At 59.2% G+C, this 27922-nt stretch overlaps 1 protein-coding gene across 7 annotated transcripts in view; it reads left to right on the top strand.

Annotated features, from left to right (window-relative positions):
• Positions 1-27922, top strand: part of ZMIZ1 (zinc finger MIZ-type containing 1) — a 166337-nt gene that overhangs the window by 22376 nt on the left and 116039 nt on the right. For 5 of the 7 annotated variants that reach the window (XM_036438082.1, XM_036438083.1, XM_036438084.1 and 2 more), the window contains one exon: positions 13900-13981. The exons of the other annotated variants lie outside the window; for them this stretch is intronic. The gene's annotated coding sequence lies outside the window, so the exon portion shown is untranslated. The remainder of the gene's footprint in view (positions 1-13899; positions 13982-27922) is intronic. 7 annotated transcript variants of the gene reach the window in all.

The raw sequence follows: 27922 nt of genomic DNA, 5'->3' as shown, positions 1-27922 counted from the left end.
TAGCGCCCTTCACAAATCCTCGTGCCAGGCTGCTCCGAGTGGTGGGACAGGCGGTGGAGGAGGTGGGGCTGGCTGGGTGTCGTCCCTGGAGAATGAGGGCCTGGCCCTGGTACCTGCTTAGAGCTCTGTGCCCAGCCCTGTCCAGGCGCTGGCCTCTGGCATCCCGGGACCTGGTAGGACACGAACGCCAGAGCTGGACTCTCTGGGTGCAGTTCCTGATCCACTCCTTACCCACTGTGGCTGTCGGGGTGCTGCTCCCCGTCTGTAAATGGGGTGACAACATGACCGCCGCGTAGGGCTGTGATGAGACCATAATGGGACAGCACAGGAGAGGGGCTTGGTTCTTATTGGGAACTCGGCCATGCCCCTCACTTCCTCCTGCCTGGCCCAAGGCGCCTCTGCAGCGCGGCTGCCAGGGTCGGGGTCCAGCCGGAGGCCAGGGGGGATGGAAGCCACTCAGACGCCCTCCCCCTCCCCACACAGAGCTGGTGCGTGGTCCGCCTGGAACAGTCTCAGCCTTGCCTGCCAGGAGAGGGGGGTTCCTTCTCCTTTCGGGGGCTCGGCTCAGGGTGTGATGACAGGCTGCCAGTCTGTGGGGGCATCTGAGGCATAGACCCCCGCCCCCCCCCCCCCAAAAAAAAAAAAGCTAGAGCAGTCCTCAAGACCCTGGGCTAGGAAATCGTAGCCAGTCACATGGCCAGACCTTTCCCAAACAGCAGCCAAAGGCAGCCGTGCTCTGCCAGGTGGACCGGAAGCTCCTTTCTCCTGGACGCCCCCCTCCCTTCTCGCCCCCACCCCCCCGGGGGCTGGGCTATGAAGTCCAACTGCTAAACCGCTGCTCCGGGTGCGAGGCCTTGGCAGGCCTGTCTCTGTCTCCCTCGGAGGTGAACCTCGGCTCCCCTCCTGCCCCACATCCAAGTTCTGGGCTCTGGATTCTCCCTGCCGAGAGCCGAGAGCCGCTGGGCCACCACGATTTCCCAGCAGGCATCTGCCCTCTGGGTGGGGAGGGCGGAAGGAAAACACCAGACCGAGGGCCAGGAGGCATGTGTCCTTCCCTCCTCCCCCTTCTCCCCGCACTCCCCCCTCCCCCATTCCCATCCAGCACGTCCCTGGCGCGTCCAGGAAGCAGAAAACAAGTGTTTGGAGAAGGCATTCTTCTGAATGAGGAAAGGCAGGCTGATCACTTGTCCTTCAGAGACAAGAAACCCGAGCCGGCCCAGTCCCTGCCCTGCTGGGCCACAAAACCAACCACCTGACCTGCAGCGAGTTTGCGTGCGTGTGTGTGTGTGTGTGCGCGTGTGTGTGTGTGTGTGTGTGTGTCTGGTCTAGGAAACAGCCAGTCACGTGGCCACTTTCCCTGTTTGTTTAAGTAAGCAGTTCAGGCTGGCTGTAGCCAGGCAGCTGAGACATGGAGCCAGGGGAGGGGGCCCACAGGGCCTGGGCGACATGAAGATGGCAGGGACGGAGGGCAGCCCTGAGCCGGGCATGCAGTTTCTGGGCCTCTGGATTCGGTGTGAGGAGTCCTGGCCTGGGAATGGCCTCTGCTCTGATCCCCTGCTCTCCCTGGCCCTCCCCACCTCCACCTGTCAAGAGAAGGTATTGGACTTGCTGACTACAGAGTACGCTCCCGGCCCTGAAACAGAGAGGGCAGGCGCTCTGTCCAAGGGGAGCTCCAAGAGGCAGAGCCCTGGCAGAGAGGGGCCACATGTGGGCATGGCCACTATCTGTCGTGTCCCCCGGAGTGGCTGCTGAGCCCTGACCCCTCGGCAGCAAAGCACACGTCAGGCCTTCCCTCCTGTGTCCACCAAGCCTCTGCTTATGTCAGCAGATGGAGCAGCTACTGTGTGCCAGGGCCTGTGCTGGGCTGGGGCGTAGGGTTGTCAGAATCCCATCCCCCTGACATGCGTTCCTCCTGTCTGAGGGGCAGGACCTGGTCTTAGGCAGATGGCCCACCCCTGGAATTCTAGGAGGTGAACCCCGGAGCTGGGTAGGGGTGTCAGGCAAGGGGGAGAGAAGTCACTGAGTCCCTTGTAGGCTGAGGAGCTGGGGCTCAGGTCCCAGGATCCCCTTCCTCCAGAACGGTATGAGCTGGAGCCCAGCTTCCCAAACAGATAACAGCAGAGCGCAGAGACTTCTGGGGCCTCCTCAACCCCCTGGGAGCAGGCCTCAGGAGAAATGGCAGGTGTCCTTCTGCCCTTCTCCAGGTTTGCCCAGCCTGTGTGGTGTGGCTTCGCTGTAAGGGCACAGTACCCCTCGGGCCTGGTGGAGGAGGGCTCTCAAAAATGATCCTGCCCTCTGCCCAGAGTTGGGGGAGCAGTGATCCGAATGCTCGGGACAGGCCGGGGGGGTGGGGGGGGGCTGATCCTGCACAGCTGTGTCTGAAGTTGTGAGTTACTAGGAAAACACCCCAGTGGTACTTCTGCCAAGGCCTCCTGCTAGAAAACACATCGCTGGAGGTCGAGGTCAGAGGTCAGAGGCCACCGAGCAGGCCAGGGCGGCCTGCCCGCTCCCGCTCCAGAAAACTTTGGCACCTCCGAGGAGGCTCCACGGGGCCCTCCCTGCCTCCCAGGCTGGGTGGGACCTATGGGACAGGAAGCCAGGGCGGGCCTGGAGGATGGGACTCGGGGTGAACTGGGTCTGAGCCAGGGATGAGGCGAAACCCGATGCTGGCCTGGCCCTAGGGCCACAGCCACACAGGTCACTGTGCCTCAGTGAGTGGCCACCGCCCCCACAACAGGAAACCCTGCCCAGGCACCCCCCCGTCCCACCCCGTGTTCCCAAGGGTGGCGCTGCTGCTATTTCCCGTGGGAGCTGCTGCCAGGAATCGTGCCCTCTTGAGAGAGGAAGCGGGACCTCAGCTCTGGGCTGCCCTGCCCCTGACCTGTTCTGACCCCTCCCGCTGGTGGAAGCGCTGGGCCCACACCCATTCCTCACCCCACACATGCTGATGACTTATCTTCTCCTAGACAGCCAGGCACCTTTATGGGCCTGGAGAGAGAAGCTCTAAGTGGGGCTAGGCCTGGAAGCCCAGGGAACGGGGCTTGGGGTCTAGGATCTCCCACCTTCTCGCTGGTCCCTTGAGCAAGTCACTCAACCCCTCTGGGCTCATCTGTGGAAAGAAAGGCCCGAGAAAGGAGCTCTGCCCACCTGCGAGCACCCCATGGGTAAAGGGTTGGGGTGGGGTGAATTTTGTATCCTTTAAGGACAACCAAGCTGGGATCAACTGCCCAGACTCCTGTCACCATCCCAGCCAAGGGCACTTTGTCCATGTGACCCCCAAGCAGGGAGAGAGACATGGGTGCTGCCGGTGTCTCCGTGGCAGAAGGGTGCTGCTGGCATGCCCCCTCTCTGGGTCATTCCATCGCTGACAACACAGGGGCAAAGCTGGGTACCTCTGCCCAGGAAGGAGCCCTCCTTTTCCCCCTCCTCCGGAGCCAGAGGTGGGGCGTGGGAGACCCCTCTGCTGCCATTGGGCATGGGGGCCAGGTTAGCAGGCCTGTGGCTGGGGCTGCAGAGAGCAGTGGGAAGGGACAGCTCTGCCACCCTCCTCCTCCCTCCAGTAGGTGCTCTGAGGCCTTGGTTTTCCTTTGGATGTGGTGTTGAGCCTAAGGTGCAGGGAGGAACAGGCCAAATGCTAACACAGCACCCCATGGAGGGGCTGCTCTCATACTTTCCTTACAGAAGTTCATGGTCATCACAGCGACTCCGGGAGGTCACTCCTCCTGTTGCCCACAGAGTAGGAAACAGACCCAGAGAGGTGAATTGACCTGCCCAGGATAGTTACACTGGGCTTTGCACTGGGCAGCTGGCCCCAGCGTCCGTGCCCTTGGCCCCCACAACTATGCAGCATGTCTGACCCATGACACCTCCCCCTGGGCAGCTCTAGCCCAAACCCAGCTTAGTGTCAGCTGGGGCTGGAGCCCAGGGTCAGCTGTTTTCTCTAGGGGGCCGAAGGGAGAGCCAGGACAACCAGGTGAGTAGACCCAAGTCGCCATGACTTTGAATGGTTAACACAGACTCGGCACCACCCTGAGCTCGTGGGCCAGCCGAAAGCTTGTCAGCGACAGGGACACCGTAGGTCCCAGCAACTCAAGTTCCTCCCTGTGGGTGGTGACAGCTCAGCCTTAGTCTGCCTCTGCCTTTCAGTGTCAGAAGGATCTGTGAGGAGCCCTGGAGACCTGGGAATAGGCTCTGGACCCCTGTGGTCCCTGGTGGATGTGAATTTCTTTCCCAGGGTGTCAGTCCACACGGGCCAGGGCATTCCAGGCCTCGGGTACAGAGGTCGAGACACAGACGTGTAAGGGGGAAGGTTATAGGGCCTTGAACATGAGGCTGAAGAGTTAGAGCTGAACCTCGTAGACAGTAGGAGCCATGGAAGGTTCTTGGATGGAGGGGGAATGCAGTCTCAGGGAGGGGAACTGGCGGTGGGGAAACCTGGCATGCTTATCCAGATGTGGGGAATCACGTGGCTATGGAAGTCGGCCCAGGTGGGTGTCAGTGCCAGCTGGGCACGGCAGGCCTCAGCTTTCCTCCTGTCGTCCCGAGGTCCACAGGGCGGGGGCTGGCGCAGGCTGGGAGAATGCGGTCCTGCAGGGAGAGGCAGGGGTCAGCACCGGGGCCGCTTCCTCTGCGTGTCCCAGAGTTGTCCTCCCCCGCCCCCAGCTCGGGATAGTCTGGGTTTCCCACCCAGCCCTGGGTGGGGCCCCACTGCTTCTTCCTCCCTCTGTGGCTTTCTGGTCCGAAATGGGAGGTGACTGGTGGCTGCAGTGGGCTGCGGGGTGGAAGCCAGGGTGGGGACATTGGCGGTGGGTGGGGTCACAGGATGGGTGGCCGTGAGTCAGGAATGGCTGGGCCTGTGTGTCATCTGGCTGCGTGCTGTTCTAGCTCCCCTGCGCCTGTCTGCCTCGGCTCTCCCGCCCACATTGGCACTGCGGGCGGCTGGTGGCAGGGAGGGTGCACTGAGGCTGTGAGCTGAAAGCCCACGATGGAGAAGTCAGGGGTCTGAGCTTCAGATCGCAGGCTCCCCCTCCCCCACGTGCAGGGAGGCCTTGGGCGTGTCCCCTCCCTCTTGTTTCTCCATTGAAGAGTAAGTTTCTCCACGGCAGAGTGAGGGTGGGGCTGGCCAGGGGTTCTCAGCCCCTGCAACATGGGAGCCAGAGCAGCTTAGAAAGATAGCCCACCCAGACCAATGAAATCAGATCTTGGAGGCGAGGCCTGCAGCCCTGGGGAAACCTCTGTCTGCAGCCTCTGAGGGTCTGCTCTCCAGGACACACTGGACAGCGTGTGGATCCTGCAGCCCAGGGGTGGCACTCAGTCAGCTCCACCACTTTCTAACACTGCGCAGGTGACTTGGGAATGACATGACTTTTTTAGAACTGCTGCGGAGACTAAGTGAGTTTGCTATGTAAATAGTGTCTGTAGAGCCGGACCCAATACGGACGTGGTAAGCACCGTGCAGGTGTTAACCTCTCTGTTCTCTGATCTGCATCTGTTTCACACTACACTTCCCACCACTGCTCATTCGCTTACCCAGCAAACATTCTGGCTGCTCATTCCTGCAAGCCCTGTGCTGGGGGCTGGGGGCAACAGGCCCAAGTCCATCATGGGACTAGCAAACAGGCTGGCAGTCCCCAGGAGTGATGGACAGGTGTGAGGGGAGATCCCCCGAGAATCTCACTGAGTTCCTGGGCTGAGGGAGTCCCTCTTTCTGAGAGAAGGCCGAGGAAATCCTGAGAAGGGAGAGGAAAGGGGCACCCTCTGCTGGTCCTGCAGGCTTGGCTGGGAAGCACCTGGGAGTCCCTGGTGCCTTCTGGTGGGAGCCCCGGGTCACCTCTGACGGGGCTGGGCCCTGGGGCTGCTGGGAAGGTAAGAGTAGCCAAGGCCGGCAGTGTGCGGAGCAGAACGGGGAACCTCCTGGAAGCCCGTCGTGGGGTTGGGCCACGTCCTCCGTCTGCTAGAGTCCTTTCAGCAACCCAGAGATTAAGCAGGTGTTATTCTTCTCACTCTGCAAACAGAGTGAGGGAGGCTTCAGGGGGAGGGAGCTTGCCCTGGTCAGGGAGGGTGAGGGCCCAGGTCAGGTCTGGAATCGTCCTTTGTGTGTGCAGGATCCAGGGGGCTAGTTGAGCTTCCCTGGGTGACTACATGGCGGCGCACCTTTGACAGGTGGCAGAGTGCAGTATGAGGATTATCACCTACCGTCCCCAGCCTTCCCACCGGCTCCCCTGTAGCCCTCACTGGGCTGCCCCCGGGGGAGAGCTGGCTTTCCTAGAGACAGGAAGAGCTCCCGGGACCTGGCTCCTCCCGGGCCAGGGGTTGGCCCCGCACTTGACCAGTTAGACCTTCTCTCTCCCCGCTGCACCACGGAGTAAACTGAGGCAGGGGAGGCTCAGAGACTTGGCTAAGGCCCCATGGCTGGCAAGCTGCAGAACCAGGATCTTGTTCAGGCCTGGGTGGCTTAGTGCTGGGCTCAGACCCACCACTTCCAGCTAGCAAGAACAGGACCTTCCTTTGTCCAGCATCTGTAAGCCTGGCCCCTGGCCATCGCTGCAGACTGGCCTGGCCCACGTGTGGCCAGAATCCCAGAGGGATGCCTGTTTGGAGAGGGTGGCGGCCAGGGGACCGGCCGTGGCCCGGGAATGGGGTCATTGGGACACTTGGTGATAGGCGGTTTGCATGGGCCATGGGGAGCGCCTGTGCCCTTCAGCCTCTCCATGGTCCCGCCTGCCTCCTCGAGTGGCAGGAGCACAGGGCCGGGTCTACGCTGCCCCATGGAGCTGAGGACGAGGGTGCTGCCCAGCCCTGTGCCAGTCAAGGGCGTGACGTCAGCTCAGCTAATCCTCCAGCCAGCGTAGCCCCAGATGAGGACACAGACCTGGAGGGACAGTCCAGCTTCCAACACCAGGCTGCCCTGGGCCTACCCCTGACTTCCTCAGACTCACGTCCTCTCTGTAAGGTGGCAGCTTGGACTCGGGCCCTCCAAGGACTCTGGACAGCCTCTGCCAGGCCCCGTTAAAGCTGCAGGGGATTGGGAATTGGGAATTGGGGCGGCCCAGGAGGTTTCTCCAGGGCAGCCTTCACATGGGCAGTGCAGGCCAGGTGCCAGGCCACCATAAGCAGAGTGGACAGAGGTGAGGGACAGAGCTCCTCACGGGGCTGCTGACAGAAAATTCGGTTTTGGCCATTGTCATTGGGAGGGGCAAATGCCCAGCTGGGTGCCAGAGCGCATTGGTTTGGCCAACTCCAGCTAGGTGTCCCTCTAGGCAAGACCCTGACCCTGGACAAGGGGGAGGCCCTGCCCACCTATGGGGCCCGACGAGATGCAGGGTGTGGAAGGGAGCACCTGGCACAGAGCTTGCACCTGGAGGGTGCTCAGTGCCCCGGCCTTTCTGTGGGAGCAGGTGACCCTTGGGAAGCCCGTCTCCCGGAAGCAGATCCCCGGGACTGCTCCTGAGCCCTGGGCCTTTCTCCATGTCTGTGATAAGGGGTCCAGTGTCTCCGCACTGGTCAACCCCAAGTCTGCACTTGGCAGCCAACCTAAGCCAGCGATAATGACAGTCCTTCTTTACTGAGCAGTGGCTGTGCAAGTTGCAGTATGGGAATAATGTTAAGTCCTTCAATTCTGTGAGTGTAGTGATTCTTGTTATCCCATTTTACAGAGGAGGAAACTGAGGCCCAGAGAGGCTAAATTTATTGCCCCACATTGCACACCTCAGTGACAGAGCTGAACCCCAACCCTGGTGTATAAGAACCTGAAGCCACACTATGCACCATCTGTCTGTGAGGAGTCCTTGCCCTTGATTAGGGAAGAAATTGTTCATTTGATGACTTGAGGGTAGAAGAGACCCTTTCCTCCTCCTCTGGTGTGAGTGGCCCAGAAGCCAGAGCCCAGGCTTCTGGTTGGGAGGAGGGGTGGACTAGAGCAGCCAGGAGGCTTCCGGGTGAGAATGGGATGCAGATTTGCAGCAAAGGAGAGCCAGTCTTTGACTGGGGCCTGATCGCTCTGTGAGCTTGGGTAGGATCCTTCCTCTCTCTGGTGTCCTTTGCCCCTTGGTACAGGCCCAACACCAAGGGGCTGAGTGGGGGCAAGGCAGGCGAGTGTGCACCATGAGCTGGAGCACCAGAGAGGCAGGCTGGGTGGACATCGCTCCTTGGGCCTGGGCGATGCCCCCTGAGTAAGTGAGGACTTGTGGGCCCAGCAGGGTCTCTGGAGCAGGTGCCACTCCAACGTAGCCTTGAAGACACATTAGATCAGGATTGGGCAGGGTGAGGCCCTGGAGGGACCCCGGGGATGTGTCTGCCTGTGCCCAGGGAAGCTGGTGCCCCTGCCCTGTGAATGCAGTGTTCCCTGCTCACTGGTGCCACCTATAATCCTTCAGCCTGGAGCCTTTCTGCCAGGCCTCTGGGCCTTTGCCTAGGAGGGGTGCCCTCCTGGGTGAGAGACTCTGCCCAAGGGGATGATGCCCCTGACCCCCCGGGGGTTTTGCTGTCAGGCTGAGTGAGGCACGCCTTCCAGCACTTTGTCCTAGAAATGCCCTTTTGGGTCTCACCCACTTTGCCCTAGACAATGCACCAACAGCACCCGTGGAAAGCACACAGGCTGGGCAAGTGTACCGGTTGGCCTTTGGCCCTGCCTTCATTCTCCACACCCAGCCATCCCCAGTTTCTTCCTTCTCCTCCTTTTCCTCTTCTGGCAGCTAGTAGGCACTGTCATTAGTTGTTGAAAGAAGGAAATGGATGGATGGATGGATCGATGGAATGAACAAATAAAGAAACAGCCCTCTAGAACAGTGTTTCCCAAAGTGTGGTACGCGTACCCACAGGGGTACGGGAAGAGTTTGGTGGGGGCACGCGTTGCACCGGAGTTTGGTAGGGATATGCACTGCACCGTGCGTAGCTGCGCCTAATTCTACGTTCTCATGAGTACGAGGGATACTCAGCGTTACAAAAATTATAGAAGGGGTACACATATGTCAAAAGTTTGGGAAACACTGCCCTAAAAGTTGGTTTATAGCCCCTGTTTTCAAAATAAGGAAACCAAGTCTCAGAGATGGTAGGTGGGTGAGCGGACAGTTCTAAGAGCCTCTCCCCTTCCCCAAAACTCGCTCTCTGGGTCCCCCTGGTGCCAGGGGGTGGCCCCTGTTTGCCTCTGTCCACTGAAGCTCTGGCGGCCCTGGAGGCGTCCCTGAGGGCCCAGCACAGACTGGCACTCCAGGCGTCCGCAGCAGGTTGGCGGAACCCTGCTGGTCCGCCTCTCCTAAGAGGGCAGAGGAGCGAGGCAGGGGGGAAGCCCAGGGCAGCTGGCAGAGGCCGGCACACTGGGCGTCCTGGGGCCTGGGAATGGGCAGGCTGTTAGGGCAGCTCGAAATCATCTCAGAGGAGAAGACAGTCAGGAGGATTGGCCAAGGGCACTTCCTGGTTCCTAGGCATCCCTGCCCGGGAGGCCCCTCCACCCTGAACAGCCAGCTCACTGGGCCTTTCTTACCTGCTCCCGAAGCTGCCCACAGCCACTCCTGCTCTTTCGTGGGAAGACTTGGGGTTTCCCCGAGCACTTGGGGCCACCCGAGCCCCGCTTTGCTCTGCCTGCAGGGGGTGTGACTGACTCTCCCAGCAGGAGAGGTGACCAGGCCCCCAGTTTTGATTATGCGGGGAGAGTGAAAGGAACCCATCAAGTATTCTGGGAGTTCAGAAAAGGGAAAAGGCATTTGGGATGGGGCCTACTGGGAAGCAGTTTGGAGGAAGTGGTGCTTTGGGCACGGAAGGATGGGCAGGGTTCTGGTGGTGCCACCCCGCTGTGGAAAGTTTGGGGTGAGGCAGCGCGTGTCCTCCCACTTGCAGCTCCGTGACCTCTGGCCTTTGCTGGGCAGTGTCTTCATCTGTGAAGTGGGCACTACAGCTCCCTGAGGACAGGGCTGTGCCGAGGTGGAGTGAGGCCACGGGAGCTGCTGGGGCTGAGGAGGAAGAGCCCTGGCAAGCGGGAGAGTGCCGTGTGTGTGGCAGGCTGTGTGGCTCCCTCCATGGGCATGGGCATGTGTGTTTGTGTGCACGTGTGTGTGTGTGTGTGTGTGTGTGGGAGAGAGAGAGAGAGAGAGAGAGAGAGAGAGAGAGAGAGAGAGAGAGAGAAGCAGGATGTGTGAGGAGCTGCCTAAAGGAGGCCCAGAGGTGGCATCCATGTAGCCCCTTCCCCACTGCACCACACTGGCTCCCATCAGACCCAGGGCACGCCTCGGCCTGACACTGACCCGCGGCTGTCTGGGTGCCTCCCCCAGCCCCCTAGCGTGGTGAGGTCAGGGAACATGTATTCCAGGAATGCAGGAGGCGGGGCTGCCAGCACGTCTGGATAACCATCGGGGTAAATATTTGCCTTGCTCCCGAAGCCAGCGCTGGCCGCCAGGGAAGGACGGGGCCTGCTCCAGGGTCACGCAAGGGGAGGCCTCCCCGGTGGGTCTCAGGTTCGGGAGCCCGTGTCACCCAGAGAGCCTGGGAGCTGGGTCGGAGGTCACCCCTCCTGTGCGAGGCCAGAGGCAGAGCCCTGACCAGCAGCTGCTTGGCCATCTGTAAAATGGGCACAGAGACAGCTGTGGTCCAGCGAGGCGAGGCAGGTCAGAATGGCCAGAGCTGGTTCGGGCAGATCAGCCACTGGAGCAGCAGGGTAGGGCTGGTTTGGGTGCTCACCTGATCAGGTTTCTGGCCCACAGATGGTCACTTGAGCAGTTACCCCTCCCCTTAACTTTAATAGTCACCGTTCACTGACCTGCCCCTTACTCCACGGCACCCATATCTACTCACCCAATGTCTCACCATGAAGCTCTCACAGCCACATATGTGTCATTTAGCAGCAGGTGACAGGAGCCCTGAACTCTGACTGACAGATGCCATCAGTGTACCCCCTGCTGTACAGACCACACTGGGGCAGTCGCACCCCCTCCCCCAGGTACCTACTGGGCAGCCTGGAGCCTCTCTTGGTGGGTGAGTAGCTGGAGGAGCAATTTATCCTTGTTTAGAGCAAAGATGGAGGCTCAGAAATGCCCAAAACTTGCTCAAGGTCACCGAGAAATAAAAGGTAACCAGGGAATCAAACCCAACTCCACCCATCTTTTCCCTTGACCTCCCCACTGAAGACAGGGCCAGGGCTCCAGCCCAAAATGTGGGCTCCCACCCCGTGGCAGCTGTAGACAAAAACTGGACACTTAGCTGCAGGCTAGAGCCACAAGAACGAGCCTTCATGGTGCCCCATGGCCTGGACACCCTGAGGCACAGGCACCTCTGTCCTGCAGGGATCTGGGACCAGCCTGCATCGCTCTGGGTCAGCCTCAGCCCCAGCCATGGCCACAGCCTCAGCCTCAGCCTCAGCCTCAGCCACAGCCTCAGCCTCAGCCTCAGCCTCAGCCCCAGCCATGGCCACAGCCTCAGCCTCAGCCTCAGCCTCAGCCTCAGCCTCAGCCACAGCTATAGCCACAGCCACAGCCACAGCCACAGCCACAGCCAGCCTGGCTTGGTGCCTCTCCTAAGCCCACACCCTGCTCTTCTCAGGGGATCCAGGAGCCGGAGGGGATGGAAGGGTGGGTGTAGTTGGGAGAACCATCTGGGTCCTGGGACAGTCTCCAATTCAAGTGAATCTGCCATGATCCAGGCCCCAGCTGACTCTGCAGGGTAGGCACTGTTACTGCCTTGCCCTGCCCTGGGAGCTGCTGGCATGCAGCAAGTGAGACCATGGTTCAGTCTGCGGTCTGTCCGCTACCCTTTCCTGCCCTCACAGTCACTAGGGCCTCACCCCTTCACCCACCCCCAGAGTGAGGAGCCCAAGGGGTCTCTGGGCAGGGGTGGGGAGAGGGTGGGGGCACCATCCCAAAGAGAGCCCAGTTGCGCCCCACTCCCGCTAGGCCCTGAGGCTCAGGCTACACCCACTCCGTGGCTCCCGTGCTTTTTGAGCCGAGAACACCCCCTGCAGGGGCTCACATGTTTCTGCCTGTGGTTTGTCAGGCTGTGAGCAGGACACCGATTCGTCCCACTGTCTCTCCTTGGTCTCACCAGATGGTCAAGCCCACACCAGGTGGGGATAGACAAGCATGGGCATGGACGATATTGCCACTGTTCATAGTCTGAGCCCCCACTTGATGGGCATGCAGTGGGAGGGGGTGACCGCACAGTGGCAGGGAAGCCTGCGTGCCCAGCCCTGGTTCTGAGCAGGACCGTTGTGGGCTCCCTGCTGGTCACCTGATCATGGGCAGAGTATGAATGGGGACAGACCACCTTTCTCATGTCTTAGCTCTGTTCTATCACTTTCTAGCCCCTTACGACCTACATGTGACCTTAGGAACTTAGGGGCCCTCTCTGGGCCTGAGTGTCACTGGGGGATGCCAGCTCAGTGTCTGCCTCACCTCTTTTCACCGATGGTCAGAGAAGCATCCCAGGCAGAGCCGCTATATACCTCAGCCAAGGCAAGCGTCCCCCTCCTCTGTCTCCCCAGGTGGGGGGTCCATGCAGGCCCGGGAGCAAGGGGGTCAGTCCCCCACCAGCGCCCAAGCTCTTATCCCTGTGCCCCTGTGTGGCGCCCTCGCTATGTGACCTTGGCCAGGTCTGTTTGTCCCTTTGCCCGAGCCCACACCAAAGAACTGGCGGTGGGGACAGTGAGGGGCACATGTGCACCGAGAGCAGGGTCACTCGGAGGCAGGACGGCAGGCGTCATTCCTTGAGGCCTGGACGATGCCCACGGAGTGAGCGAGCACTTTCCGGCTCGGGCTTCTGTCTCCGCTGCCAAAATAACGATTTCCTCTCTGTCAGCGGGTCCTCGGGCCAGCTTGCCTTTGGGAAAGGCCCGAGCCGGGGGCTGATTCCACTTCTGCCCCAGCCACTGACTTGCTCCATGACAGTGGGAGGGGGGCAGTCGCTGTCCCTCTCCAGGCCTCAGTCTTCTCTGTGAAATGGGGAGCAGGAGTCAGTGAACCCAAGGGCCATGTGTGTTCCCACGGTGCTGAGTGGGGGGCTGCCAGAGAGACATCCTTCCGTGCTAGGGTGCGGATGGCAGCTCTGAGGGCTCGGGGCTCAGACCCAGCGCACCACGGAGCCCCGAGCCAGCCGCTGCCAGGTACTGTAACTCATGCTTCAGCTGCAGGGCCTGGACCGCTGCCTGCGTATCCGCAGTGGTGAGCCTCGTACGGTCTATAGCTCCGAGGGAGGTCTCCCATCACCCCCACACCCTTTGCGCGGACGAGGAAGCCGAGGCACAGAGAGGTCTAAGGAACTTGCCCAAAGCCGCCCACTTCCTAAGAGGATGAACCCATCTCGGAGTCTCCACATGCGCTGTTCGCTCGGCGAGAAATGCTGCTCCATGCGTCTGGGCCTGCCTTCTCAGGCTTATCCTTCACTTCCCTTCCCCGGAGCGGGCCCCTGAGCCCTGCGTCTGTGCTGCACAGCCCTGGACTCATTCTTTCCTGCAGATACCATTTCTATTTACATATTTGCTCATCCTCAGAATCTTACGAGGACAGGACCCACCATCCTGCTCACAGCGCTGGTGTGTTAAATACTTCTTGAGTGAATGAATGAGATGAATGCCAAGTGCTGTGTCGTCATATGTCCTAGATCCTCTCGGATCCCCGGGGTCAGGATATCTGAGGTATCTCGATCCCATTTGGTGGGTGAGGAGACAAACGCAGGGAGGTCAGGAGCATGTTCACAATGCAGAGCTGGTAGCTGGCAGATGGGTGCCAGGGGCCCGTGGCGTCATGGTGTCCCTTTTCCTCTTGGTCCTTCAGATGCCCAGTCTGTGGCATGGGATGGTTCAGTTTTGCCGGCAGTAAAGGTTTCAGGGGGTGGGTGGAGGGTGGTGGGCGGTGGCAGCGTGCTCAGTTCCCGCTGGGTCAGGCATGGACCCGCTGACCAGCCTTCTCATTGCTGCAGGATGGAGATGGAGTGAGGCAGAAGCGCCGCGAATTGCTGACAGACCAGAACGTGAGACGCTGGTGATTCTTGGGTCGCTGAGGTAGGTGTGCAGCTGGGTTTGGCCAGATGCTTGGGGAAGGGACAGGAGTGTCCCAGCACACGAAGCCGTTCACTGGGGCCACAGGTGGAATTGGGTACAGCCACGCTGCTGAGACCTTGTCAGATCCTAAGAGGCTACGAGAGCAGGGGTGGTGGGATGTGCCCAGGAGAGGGGCAGCTTGGTGTCCCCAGCCATCTGTACCACTCTGTGTCATGTGGGCCTCATGCAGGAAGAGGCCTCGGTGAATGGAGGCCTGTTGCTGGCCTGGGTGCTGTGGCTGCCCACCCTCCTCTCCCCCAAATACACCGAGGTGGGCACATGAGCGTTCGCACGTCTCTGGGTGCTGGGGACCGAGTGCCTGCCTCAATTCCCAGCTCTGCCACTTGTCCACCAGGAGGTTGTGCAGTTTCTCTGTGCCTCAGTTTACCTGTCTGTGAAAGAAGGATGGGGATCGCAGCACCTGCCTCCCCTGGGGGCGGGGGTACAGGCCACCTATTGCCAGTAAATGCTCAGGGGATGCCAGCGTGTTCCTCAAGGATGCTGGGTCCCTGCTTCTTCCCGCGTGCCTCAGTTTCTCTCTGCGGACCAACGAGTGCCAGAATGGACACAGACTGGTCCTCCAGCCGAGGAGGGTCTGGGCCCCTCAGAGAGCTTATAGGACACCAGCGTGCTTTATCACCAAGTGGCATTTCTGAGTTGATCGCACTTGGCCTTGTGCTTGAGGGTGACCTGTGTGAGCCCTCTCAGTAGCTCCTGACCCAGGTATGGGAAGCCTCACTAAGATGCTCAGGTGGGCCAGAGCCCTTTGTCCCAAGGTTCTGGTGCCCAGCGTGGGGAGTGGGAGTCTGCGCCCTGCCATGAGGCCGTGCCGGTTCGTCTCCCTGCTGCCCTCAGCTTCTCTCCTCGGACCTCAATACTCCCTCAGCTTTTCTCCTCGGTCCTCACTGCTCCCTCAGCTTCTCTCCTCGGTCCTTACTGCTCCCTCAGCTTCTCTCCTCAGGCCTCACTGCTCCCTCAGCTTCTCTCCTCGGTCCTCACTGCTCCCTCAGCTTCTCTCCTCGATCCTCACTGCTCCCTCAGCTTCTCTCCTCGGGCCTCACTGCTCCCTCAGTTTCTCTCCTCGGGCCTCACTGCTCCCAGGTGGTGAGAGGTTGGGCCACACGGGCCCCGGGGGTTCTCCTTGCTTCACTCCAGCTCCCACAGCAGGGAACAGTGCTCAGCCTTCCTTCCTGCTGTCAGCTGTGTGACCTTGGGTTAGTCCTTTTCCTTCTAGGACAGTCAGTTCTGAAAATGAAGATAAATTATCCCAACACTGCTGAGAGAGCTGTGTGAGGAGACTTAGGAGCCTGGTGTATTTTTAAATGTTATGGCTGGTGAGATTGTATGTGTACCAGGCATTCTGTGCCTTAAATGAGTGTTTCTCCCCCCCAGTTCTTTCGCCAGAGGCCCAAAGTGGTTAGGAAGCCCATGGAGCTAGTGGTGGAGCGGGGATTTGAACCATGGTCCCTTGAAATGAAGCATCACATGATGCTCAGAGGCAGGGGCAGAGCCACGAGGCAGACTCACGGTAGGCGCTCAGAAAGCCACCTTCGTTCCTGCCTTGCAGCCTTTGCCCAGGACACCAGCGTGCTTTGCCCAGGACACCAGCTCGGCTGACCTCAGAGCCAGAGGGTGGCCCTGAAGCCTGGCAGTCTGCCCTCTCCGAGGGCCTGCCGGCAGCTCAATAAGGCCATGGGAACCCTCTGCTAATTGTGAGGTAACCTTTGAAATTCTCCTTCACGGTGGGTTCTCTTTTCGGATGTTTCTCAAGGTAATTCATTCCCTTTCCAGAAATTGCCAGTGGTGGAGCATTAGGCAGCTGGTAATTAATCATAGGAGCGGCTTGGAGTGTATTCTTAAAAAAAAGGAGACACAGAAAGCCTTGGTGGAGAAAGGAAAGGGCCAGGTGGTAATCAATACCTCCGTGTCCTAGAAATGCTGGGGACAGGAATGGCAGGCGGGCAGCTTCTCCCTTTCCTCCCGGGCCTGGCAAGTGGGCTGCCTGCAGCAGCACCCAAGAGGCTGTGCCCAGGACCGCCAGCTCCTGTGTGACCTGAGCACGTTGCTGCCTTTCCTGGAATCAGCATTGCCAACTGTAAAATGGGTGAAAGGCCGGTGACAGACCAGAACGGAATATTTAATGATTATATGTGCTCACTACCACATCCTAGTGCCTGGCACAATTTGTACTTCATTAAAGGAATGGAAGGTTATCTTGGGTCCTCTTAGCTATCCTCAGGTGGATGGAGGACATCTTTTCTCTAGATCTATTATAATTCGGAGTGACAGCCAAGGTGATGGGCCAACCCTGTCACTTTCCAAACTAATGATGAAAGGACAGTCTGGCTAGCAGCTCACGCCTCTCGGTGGCAGCCATGCTGTCTCCCTCACATCCTCTGGTTTAACTTTCCAAGTGTCTGAGCTGCCTGGACTTTTTTGAGAGCTGCTTTCTGGGTAGTTGGTGAGTTCCTTGTCACTAAAGTGTATGCAAACAGGCCAGGGCTGCACAGGGCACTGGGGCAGCAGATTTGAAGATCTCAGAGCATTCCTGAGTCTAGGCAACCCATGGGGTTCTCTGAGGTGGACACTGGGAGGCTGGACTGGCCGAGGAGAGCCCCTTCCCTAAGACTAGAGCAGGCAGCTGAGAACCGGGTTTCCCGTGCAGGGCTCAGATGCTTTGTGCCCATTTCCCCGGAGAGGAGGGCGTGCAGGGGTGTGTGTGTGCTGGTGTGCGCCATGAGTGAGCGTGGGGATGTGTGTGAATATGTGAGAGTGTGCCCACCCCTGTGCGACAGCCACCCCTGCCCACTGTGCAGCTCCTGTGGAGAACCTGGCGCCTCAGACCTCACATTCAGACTGGCCAATGGGGTCCTATCACCCCGCTGACCATGCAGAGTGGACTGTGGTGGGCCAAGCGACCTGAGGGACCCCGAAGGGAAGCATGCCCAGGTCAAGTACACTGACCTCTCGCCCCCTGCTGGCTCTCCTGGCAGCTCTTGGAGGTCATGGGAGGAGACAGCTCTTGGAGATCCGTGCCTCCTGCTCCAGACGCCCAAGCCCGGAGCGCCTGGTCTGAAGTGTTGGGGTGGGCCCAGTGCCCCTGGCAGAGCAGGCCGACTATTTGGGGAGCCCTTTGAGCAGCCTGGCATACTTGGTGTTAGTTGCGTCTTTACTTCTTCTCTCCTTGGCCTCCAACCCCTGCTCAGGGGTGGTGTGTGTGTGTGTGTGTGTGTGTGTGTGTTTGTCTGTCATGGACTATGTCTCTTTCTGTTTGGCTCATTCTGTGCAGACACCTCTCTCCTTCCCGCCTCCCTCCTCACAGCCAGCCCCACTGCCACCTCTTAGCTCAGCTGCTCTCCTGTCCTTTCACACCTGAGACCCCTCACACCCCATCTGGATTGTCTTCCTGAGTCTGGATCTCCTTTCCCTCAGAGTCACTCCCAGCCTGGTGTGCAGGCAGCACCTCTGTTCTGTCATCACCCCTTCGTCGCCCGGGCTGGGCAGAACTGAGACCCCTGGGCGCCCAGCCTGCCACCTTCGCCTTGTTTACCCAGCTCTGGCCCACACACAGCTCTGTCCTCCAGCTCTCTGGAGGTGTTTGAGGCAGTGCCCTACACTTCCAGCTGCTTGGAGGCTGTGAACCGTGTGTGGCCAACTGCTGAGGGGCACCATCCCACCCCATGGATCCGCTGCCGCCCGCTCAGGATGGAGCCCGGTCCCGGGTGCAGAGAATCTGCTCGGTAGCCGTGCTGTGCTGTCCTGGGCCAGGGCCATTGCCGTGGGCTAGAGCAGGGAGCCTGCGGGGCTGCTTCAAACCGGTTCCCTCCAGCACCAGTGGAATCCCCACTATAATTAGAAGTGAGGTGTCCAGAAGCTGCTGCCTGTGAGGGCGGGCATATGCTCATGAATAAACCAACTGTCCTCCCCGGGGACAGGGAGCCGTGGGTGGGCTCCTGGAGGCCACAGGCCTGAGGTCTGATCTGCGAGTGGGGCTGTGGGCCCTGGCGCCACACACCCTCCCCTCCCCTGCAGGATGTTGGGGAGCTCCCTGGGTCACAGTCTCTCTGGGGTGCCTGCTGTGTACCCACCGACAGCCTGGCATTCGAAGCTCCACCATCGGGCCCAGCCTCCTTTCACAGCCAGATCATACTAGCGTCTGTCGTGCTCCCAGTCCCCACTTTTATCACTTTTGCTCTTAAACTTCCTCTGCCTCAGAGGTCCTCCACTCTTGTCACCCACCACCTCGCCTACCACCCAACCCACCACCCACACCCACCTACAGCTTGAGCCTCCTCAAGCCACACCTCCTCTCAAGGTCAGACATGTCCCGTCAGCTTGGGGCCTCTCAGACTCCACCTGTCAGAGACCCTGGTTGATTCCTCCCCGAGTCTCCTAAACCCCAAACCCTGCCCTTCACGCCCTTCACAGTGCTCCTCAGGCTGCTGCGCTGTCTCAAACGATGTATTATGTATTGGAATGATAATACTGGCTATTTTACATTCTTTCCTCCTCCCAAGTCACTGGAGCTGGTGTGTGTTTAACATATGCACCACAGTGCAGACGCTAGGCTCAGTCCTGTGTGGCTCCTGGCTGCTGTCCTGGACCACACAGCCTGGGAGGGCCCAGTCTCCTCTGCAGGCAGGGAACCTGAGGCTGGGGAGGCAGCCTTGCAGAGAAGAGTTTGCAGAGCAAGTACGCTCTTTGTAGGCCAGGCCGCTCTGTCCCGCAGTCCAAAATAAGGAATGGCCCTGCCGGCGTGTCTCAGTGGTTGAGCGTCGACCTATGAACCAGGAGGTCACGGTTCGATTCCCAAGTCAGGGCACATGCCCGGGTTGTGGGCTTGTTCTCCAGTGGGGGGCCTGCAGAAGGCAGCCGATCGATGATTCTCTCACATCATTGATGTTTCTATCTTTGTCTCCCTCCCCCTTCCTCTCTGAAGTCAATAAAAATGTATTTTTTTAAAAATAAGGAATGGAGACATGCTGGTCATAAAGGTAAATCGAGGCAAGCAGGACTGTAGCTAGAGCCCAAGCAACCAAAGCTCGATAGGAACAGAGGGAAGACGATCTCAAGGTTCCTTCCTTCCCCCACAGTGGGTTCCAGGCTCCAGGCTCCTCCACCGAATAGCCACACAGCCCTGAAGGTGGGCTCATTCCCACCCCTGGGCACTTCCTGCTGCCTCACAGCAAGTACACAGCCTGGGATGCAGAAGCTCGGGGGCCGGGGGGAGGGGGGGGGCGGGGTGCCAGCTCCTCCCATGAAGGGAGGGCCTCCCTGGCTCCAGACCCCCTTACAACATCCCGATGCCGTCTGAACTTCAGAGGTGCCCAGAGAGTGTCCCCGAGACCCCAGAGGTTCCCCGCAGGGTGGCGGCTGCCGGGGGCAGGCAGGATTGTCTGCCGCGCCTGGCCTGCCCCTGCCAGCCTGAAGGGCTCTCCCAGGAGCCAGGCCAGCAGTGGAGCAGACAGCCTGCCCCAGTGCCGATTGTCCCCTTTCTCCTCTGCTGCACCTGGCTGCCTCTCTGTCCACAGTCAGAGCCATTTGCCGCTCCGCTCAGGCAGGGTGGCGGGAAGTCACTGAAGGCGCCGGTGCAGGGCTTGTGTGGCTCCCTGGCCAGAGGCAGGGTTGGGACTCTAACCCTCCAAGGAACTGCCTCCTGCCCACCTATGGGGGCTGCAGAGCTTGTGTGCGCTGAGCTGGCCCAGTGGACACAGCCATCCCCTCCTTCAGCCTTTTCTTGTCTCCGTCCCCCAGGCTGGCGGCCTGCAATCTCCCTGGTAGGCTGTAAGCCTCCTGAAGGCTCAGGCAAGCTCCGAGCTGGCACGCTGGTGCTGAGTGGCAGCGGGAAGCCAGCAGGCACCCAGCCATGCGCCTGCAGCCTCCTCCACAGATGGAAGGCTTTCTTCGGTGTGCCAGTTCTTAATGCGCTGGATGGACCGTGTTAGGAAGGACTCTGAGGCCGTGCACAGGCTCTGTGAGAAGGTGCCATGCGCCGCGTGGCACGCTTTGCCCTCTCCGCCCTCACTCCCCAGGCATCAGGTCTACTTGTCAGGGTTTCGGTTCTGGCTTATGGGCAGTGCAGACATAGGGAGGGGGCAGTGACCTCAGGGTGGCCTCACAGGGGTCAATTCATCGTGACTGTTGGGCAAACTGCGCCCCAGAGAACCCTTTAGAGTAGGGGTGTCGAACTCAATCAGAGAAGGGGCCAAAATCTAAAATCCAGCCTAAATCGCGGGCCGAATGGTTTACTGAACAGTCATAAACTGTCATTGTGATGGAAACGCAGCGGAGTGCAGTGATGACAGCGCGGTGCGGGCCACATTGCAAGGCCTGGCGGGACGGATTTGGCCCACGGGCCTTGTGTTTGAGAGTAAGGTGACCAGACGTCCCGCTTTTGATGGGACAGTCCCGATTTTTAACGATTTGTCCCGCGGGACTTTTTTAAAACGCCGCGGGACAAATTGTTAAAAATCGGGGCGCCTGGTCACCTTACTCTAGAGCAGTGTTTCCCAATGTGTGGTACGCGTACCCCCAGGGGTACTGGAAGAGTTTGGTGGGGGTACGCGTTGCACCGGAGTCTGGTGGGGATATGTACTGCACTGTGCTTAGCTGTGCCTAATTCTACGTTCTCATGAGTACGAGGGGTACTCAGCGAAAATTACAGAAGGGGTACACATGTCAAAAGTTTGGGAAACACTGCTCTAGAGCCCTGGGTTATGAGGACTGCAGGTGCGCCCCCCACCCCCACTCTCAGCCCCGTTGGTTTCTGGGGTCTGTGGCAGCTTCCCCTCACAACTGTCTTTCCTGGTAAGTGCTTCGCGCCCTTCCTCAGTTCCGGTTCGGGAAGCACACATCTTGCCTCCCAGCTGTTTGGGACCCTCCGCTGCTTCCCCGAGCTTCTTCGGGGACCTATTTTGGAGCCTGTGGGAGCATCTCTGCTTCATAGCCTTCCGAGAACGCTCTCCTGGTGCCCGGTCCATCTGGCCCATGCTCCAGTGGGACAGGCTAACGAACATGTGACAGCTCTCACTGGGTGGCCTGGTGAGCTCTCAGCCCCACCCCCACCCAGACTCCCCACCACAGCTCCTTTCCCCACCCACCTCCCAGTCCTCATAGCTGCCTGGGGAGCCAGCCCCTGGAACCCCTGCCCTCCCAGCCGAGGCGCCCAGCCATCTCCTGGCCCACAGCTCCGGGGTGGCCATGGACGGAGCCAGGAGGTCTGTGATGAACTGGAACCGGTAAACAATCTGGAACATTTCTCTCTGTGTGTGGAGGAAACACAGAGAACACCCTCGCATCCTCTAGCCAGCCCAGCCCTGTCCTCAGTCATAGTGCCAGGAGGGCTGGTCAGGGTCACCTCGGGCCCGTTGCTTGCACACCCCCACTGCTGAGAGCTCAGCACACGCTCACGTGTGTGAATTTCAGTGTGGCAAAGGATGCAGGTGACATGTGGTTGAAGCAAGGGTTTTAGGGACCGACAGCTTGGGGTTCAAATCCTTGCTCTGCCATCTATCAGCTGGGCCCGTCTGGACACATGACTTCATTTCTGATGCCCTCAGTTTCCTCATCTGAAAAGTGGGAAGAAGCCCACCTTCCTGCAAGGGGTGCTTTGGGGATGGAATGCAACACTAGCTATGCCAGTCTTCTCTCTCTCTTATTTATATATATATATATATATATATATATATATATATATATATATATATATATATTTTATTGATTTTTTTTTACAGAGAGGAAGAGAGAAGGATAGAGAGTCAGAAGCATTGATGAGAGAAAATCATCAATCAGCTGCCTCCTGCACACCCCCTACTGGGGATGTGCCTGCAACCAAGGTACATGCTCTTGACCGGAATCGAACCTGGGACCTTTCAGTCCGCAGGCCAATGCTCTATCCACTGAGCCAAACCAATTTCGGCCAGTCTTCTCTCTTAACAGTAGACCGGTGCTCTCAGGGAGCTGTCTGCTTTCTCAGCACTGGGCATCTGCTTGAGGTTGGCGCCCTTAGCTCTGGTACCCACATTCTCCCCTCCCCAAGGATACTGGCCTCCCAGGTCCTCTCGGCAGCTCCAGTGGGACTTTCAGGACACTTTACGATAGAGACACAACAGGCACAGGCCACCTGGGCACTTGTCTACATGCATATTCCCAGGCCACTCCCCTGGAGTCTGATTCTCTGGGTCTGGAGTTGGGCCCAGGGCTCTGAATGTTCAGACACGATCCACATAACACCCGTGCCGGGGCCATCCTGGCACTCTGATGCCTGCTGTGGGTAGCTGACCTGGAGCTAGGACCCTGGACCAGGTCAGGGCCTCCCTGGGTGAATTTGGCAAAGCCTGTCCCTCTCTGTGGCTCACTTTCCTCACCAATAAACCAGGAGTTTAGATGATCTGCTTCTAAAACACCACGATGTTTATCTTCGTTCCCATGGAGCACGGTTAATGTTATAATAATAATAGAAAACAACAGTAATAAAACCGTTTTTACAGTAAATATCAGAGGGATGTTCCCTGGTGTCCCCTCGTCCAGGCTCCTGGAGGCAGCTCTGAGGGTTTCAGCCCCATCCCTCTGGCCACAGAGCGTTCTTGTCAACAGCCTCCTGGCAGGCGGAGAGCCCCAGAGACAGAGAAGCTGACCCTGGAGTGTGACTTGGCTTTTATAGGGGGGGTCCCCTGGGCCTTCCAGGAGGCGAGACCCGCAGCCGTCTGCCAGGTCCGCTCAGAACTGGAGGCTGGCCCTGCGGAGCCTCTGCCGTTACAGATTGGGAAACTGAGGCCCAGGGTAGGACATGCCTCGCCAGGTCATTCATGGGGAGAGTGGGGGACAGGCCCCTGAGCATACAGTCTGGCCTCTGGGCAGTGCCCCTCCTCCCTGTGGGCAGTGCCTCTGGACTGGGCAGCTCATCAGACCTGAGCCTTACACCAGCCTCTGCAGCCCCTGGGAAGAGACGGGGCCATCTCAGGACAGGGACCCAGGGGCCACCTGCGCCCGGACACTGGAGCCTTTTGACCCGAACTGTCAGCCTAAATCAACAGACAGCGCTCAGCTCCCAGGTCCTCCTGCCCCAGCCAGGTCAGCTCCATGGAAGTGTTCCAGGAATATCCACGCAGAGGGCGACGTGCTCCCAGAATGAAAAGGCTCTCTCTCGCTGGCTCCCTCCCATTTTCCACTCCCTGGTGCTCAAGAAGGGAGTTCATACGCAGAGGTGAAGAGGCGGCCCTGTCCTAATAAGACCTCGCTGGAGGCGACGAGGCCCTGGCAGGTGTCAGGGAAGAATTATTCGCTGTCGGGCCTTCCCTCCTGGCCTGGGATGGTTCTCAGGGCTGGGGCTCAGGATCTGGGCTGCACAACCACGAGGGACCAGCCCTCTGGCCATGGGCATCCTTCTTGCACAGCAAGCCTGTCTTCTCCCTGGGCTGGGAGCCCAGCGGAGTCCTCTGCTCGTCCCTGAGACCTAATACAGGGCCCAGGCTATCTCCTCCTCCCCACACTATCTGCAGTCAGTAAGGCAGTGGTATGTAGGAAGCACCTACTGTGTGTGTGTGTGTGGGGGGGGGGGTCTGTGCTCAGCTCTTGAGGAAACAAGGAAGCAGCAGATTCTATGCCAGCCTTCAGGGAGTGCACAGTCTAGGCCAAGGCTCCCGTGCAGGGAATGGTATTAGGGGGCCCCAGTGCCCCCGGGGTCAGGGAGGTGTTGAGATCCATGGGGAGTCCTTGGGGAATGAGGTTAGGAAAGCTCATTATGGAAGAGGCTGCCGGAGCACTCCCTGAAGGCTGGCATAGAATCTGCTGCTTCCTTGTTTCCTCAAGAGCTGAGCACAGACCCCCCACACACACAGTAGGTGCTTCCTACATACCACTGCCTTACTGACTGCAGATAGTGTGGGGAGGAGGAGATAGCCTGGGCCCTGTATTAGGTCTCAGGGATGAGCAGAGGACTCCGCTGGGCTCCCAGCCCAGGGAGAAGACAGGCTTGCTGTGCAAGAAGGATGCCCATGGCCAGAGGGCTGGTCCCTCGTGGACATTCAGAGGATTTTAAGATTTGGGTGGGGTAAGGGGTGAGATAGGAAAAGCCACCACCTTAAGGCAGGATTTGACCCAAACCAGGACCCTGGATGTGTGCCTGTGTTAATGCATCATCTGATCTCATCTTCGTAGAGCCTGTTTTGCAAGTAAGTGAACTGTGGAACAGAGAAGTTAAGTAGCAGGTCCACGGTCACTCAGCTGCTGGGCGGTGGGGCCAACATTTGCACTCAGTTTCTTCTGACTTTCAGGACTTAGCCCTCAGTCTTTCTCCGACTTCGTCTCAGCCCTGGTTTGTCTCTTGTGCCTCCCTAGCTTGTGCTCTCTTCCTTACTTACTGGGTGGTTTCTCCCTCTTTTTTCAATCTCTTTTTCCCTCTCTCTGGGGTGTGTGCATGCATGTTTGTGTGCCTATGCGTGTGTCCTTCCTCCCATCTCCTGCATGAATGTGCGTGTGCAAGCACACACACACACACATACATACAGTCCCTGCCCCTCTGTGGACTAGGCAGGGCACAGGTTTCTCCCAATTCTAAGGGCACAGCTTGGCTCCCAGCCCCCAGGACTCCAGGGAGCCAGCGTGAGCCTGGCCATCACACCTAGAAAGTGACTCCGTTTGGGAACCGCAGTGCCCCGGACAGGAAGGAGCAGGGAGGGGACAGTTCAGGGGAAAACAAACAAACAAACAAACAAGGGATTAGGATCCCCAAAATGTGCCCTTTGTTTAGGGCTGGAACTCAGTGAGTCCAGAAAGTGAGCAGCGGGTATGGGGAGGGCTTTGTGCAGTGGGACCTGGGCTGCAAGCGAGACGGGCCGCCCTTTCCCCAGAAACATTGTAAATTCATAGCTAATGGGAAGAGCCTCCAGGTCTCCAAACCCATAGCGTGAAGAGAGCCCCTCCCCCCCCCCCCCCCCCCCCCCCCCCAGTCACGACTCCTCAGTCATTCCGCAAGTGTTTATTAAGCACCTTTCTCCCTGCACGTCTTTGTGTTTGGAATACCTCAGTGAGCCAGAGACCAGGCCCCTGCCCTCGGAGCTGACACTCCAGCAGTGGGAAGGCATGGGTCATTAGACCTGCAAGGCCTTGCCGTGTGCAGCAAGGAGGAGGGGTGCCAGCCCGAGGCCCCGCTGTGCCCACAGCCTCCCGCCCATCAGCGCAGCCCTAGGCCCTCAGCGCACAGTGGCTGAATGGACCTGCTGCTGGCATCACTGGGCTCAGTGGGAATTCCCAGAAGCACCCAAGGTTGCTGGCAGGGCGTGCATGGTAGTGAGGGTTTCTGCCGGCCTGAACCAGGAACACCAGGAAACCAGGAAAGGGCGGAGAGGGACAGCTCTGCAGTGCGGTCTGGGTCTCCCAGCCGCAGGAGCCAGGAGCGTTTCTTAAACCTCCGGGCCTCCGTTTCCAGTCATTCTGTAAGACGAAGGTCAGACAGCTTGGGTGTTCTCTGTGGCTTAACGACAAGGATGGTGCCTGGCAGTGGTGTGTGGTGCAGGCCAGCTGTCAGCGTCATGGCAAAAGCAGGACAGTCCGCTTTGCTAGGGGGCTCAGTTGGGGACCTGCCGATGTGGGTTGAGGTGGTTCTTTCTTCACTAGTAATCCAGTGGCATTGCAAGCCTCTTTTCCCTGTGGGGCTCAGTTTCCCTTCTGTCCCACACAGGGGTAAGTGGAGCTTGCTGATGTGGGAGCCAGGCGGTCAGGGGTTGGAATTTGTAGTGAGGAGTCACCAGGCCCATCAGCTGCTGCAAAGCCCTATGGACCGCGCCAGGCATCATTGGCCGGAGTGGTCCCAGAGCGAGGCTCCGCAGGCCCGCCGTCCGTCCCCAGCCGCCACAGGGCCTGGCCTCGCTCTCCCTGCACAGCCAGGCTGGCGGAGTACGGGCAGCTCGCTGCACCTGGCAGAGACCCGTACACTGAAAACATGGTGTTTCCTGTCGGAGGCCAGCGCAGGGCTGGACTCGGTGTGGCCTTGGAAAGCTGGCCTGGCTCTCAGGAAGCCCTGCTCCCCACAGCACTGCCACAAAAACAGTGGAAAAGTGAAACCTTTTCAAGTCTGTGTTTCCACTGTAAACAGGGGCTGGAAGCTGGCCCCTCGGCTCCTGGCTGCTCGGCCACTCCCCGCCTGGCCCCAGTGTGCCTGGTCTTTGGAGGCACCTCAGCTGCCCCCTCTGTCCATACGGGGCCCCTCCAGTCAGAGAAGCGCTGTGCCCTAAGTCATCCAATCTTCCAAGTTCAATTGAAGTTTGCCCGGGCTCCTGAAGCCTCAGCACCCAGCCTGGGAGGGGAGCACACGTATGCACAGTGAAATGTGGATTCACCCACGGTCACAGGTCACAGGTCACAGGCAGTCAGGGGAGCCTGGTCCCCACCCTCCTGCCTGCAGTGACCCCAGAGTCTGTGGGCCACGACCGAGGCTCCGGTGGGGGTTTTGGTGAAGCAAAGCTGCCGGCTGACCATTGGGAGTCTCAGTCCCATGAGTGGAGAATCTCACACAAGTGGCATTTAGTGGGAGTGACTTACTTATTTTAAACCCAATTACACCCTTTTCCCTCATTGCACAAGCAGTGCATGCTTTCTGCAGGAAGTCTGCACGTCTCGGGCAAGTGGAAAAAGAAAAATGAACTCTGCCCAGAATCCTCCCACCTAGAGGTCACGCTGGTCAACATTCTGGAGTATTTCTTTCTGGTCACTTTATACTCTCTTTCCTGCCTTTGGGACTTGGGGTTATGAGCAGATTTCTGAGGCATTCCGTGTTCCTGGGAAACGTGATTGTTACCAGCCCGCTGAGGGGCCCGGAGGAGGGCAGGGCCCGTTCACAGTCGGCGTGGCCCCGCCTGGGCTGCTGTGATGTGGCACTGCCAGGGACGTGGTGGGGAGAGTGCCCAACCTTGCAGTTCACAGGGAAGGTGGCCTGGCCCGGACCCCTGGCTGGTGAACCCAAGCAGCTCCGACTTTGCCCATGACTTTGGGCCTGTCTGGCCTGTCTTCCTTTGTGGGGAATGGTTGAGTGGGTGAACGGGCTCTCGGGGTCCTTTCATCTGGTCAGCCTACTGCAAAGGCCCTGCTCACTGGCACCTGCAGATGCAGCGACATATTCCTGCTTCTGTCCATCCGACATTGAGGCCTACCGTGTGCAGGTGGTAGTGAACCTCTGACCAAGAAGCCCCTGTTCACAGCCCTGGCCTCCCCCTTGTTGCATCTCCCACAGCCCTTTCCCTTTTAACCCACAAGCCCTCCCAGCCCCTCCTCTCCTACCCCAGCTGGGCAGGGATGGTGGGGGTCCCAGGAGGAGCCATCTCCGGCCTCCTCCGCCTGCCAACGTCCTTGGTGGCCCTAAGACAGCTTTATGGAGGACGAATTGAGGCTGTCTCCCCCCTGGCAGGTTTATTTCTTCATTTTTCAAGCCCTGCTCTGATTTTTCCATGTCGGCCTTCCTGGTTTCCCACCCCTCCCCCCGGCATGTCTCCCCTTCCTCCCCCCCTCATCTGTCAGCCCAGCCAGGAGAGAGGGCCACTGGCCTCCAAGGTGATTGAATTATTGGGGGGAGACAGGCCAGGGTTTTCTGCATGAGTGCTTTTGGCTTCCTGCCCTTCCAGGAGGTTGGGGGAGGGGACATGATGGCGGCGACTGTGGGCTGTGGTTTTCCAAGACAGCCCTGCTCTCCCTGGGCTGGGCCGGGAATGAGTCCTGCCACGGACAGGCTGGCTGAGGGCCGCTGCTCTGTCACCCACTCTCTGCCCAGCCCAGCCCTGCTCAGGCCTCAGTTTCACCCTCAGCCAAATGGGCAGGTCTCTAACCAGAGGAGGAAGGACAGACTTTAGGCAGTTGCGACTTCTGGCTTACACACCAGAACTTCTGGAACATCTGTTCTCTCTGTGCTGC

This window comes from Pipistrellus kuhlii, unplaced genomic scaffold (genome assembly GCF_014108245.1).
Source record: "Pipistrellus kuhlii isolate mPipKuh1 unplaced genomic scaffold, mPipKuh1.p scaffold_m20_p_15, whole genome shotgun sequence".
In the NCBI taxonomy this organism is placed as follows: Eukaryota; Metazoa; Chordata; class Mammalia; order Chiroptera; family Vespertilionidae; genus Pipistrellus; species Pipistrellus kuhlii.
The sequence above is the reverse complement of the archived record's forward strand: the minus strand, read 5'-3'. Positions and strand labels throughout refer to the sequence as shown.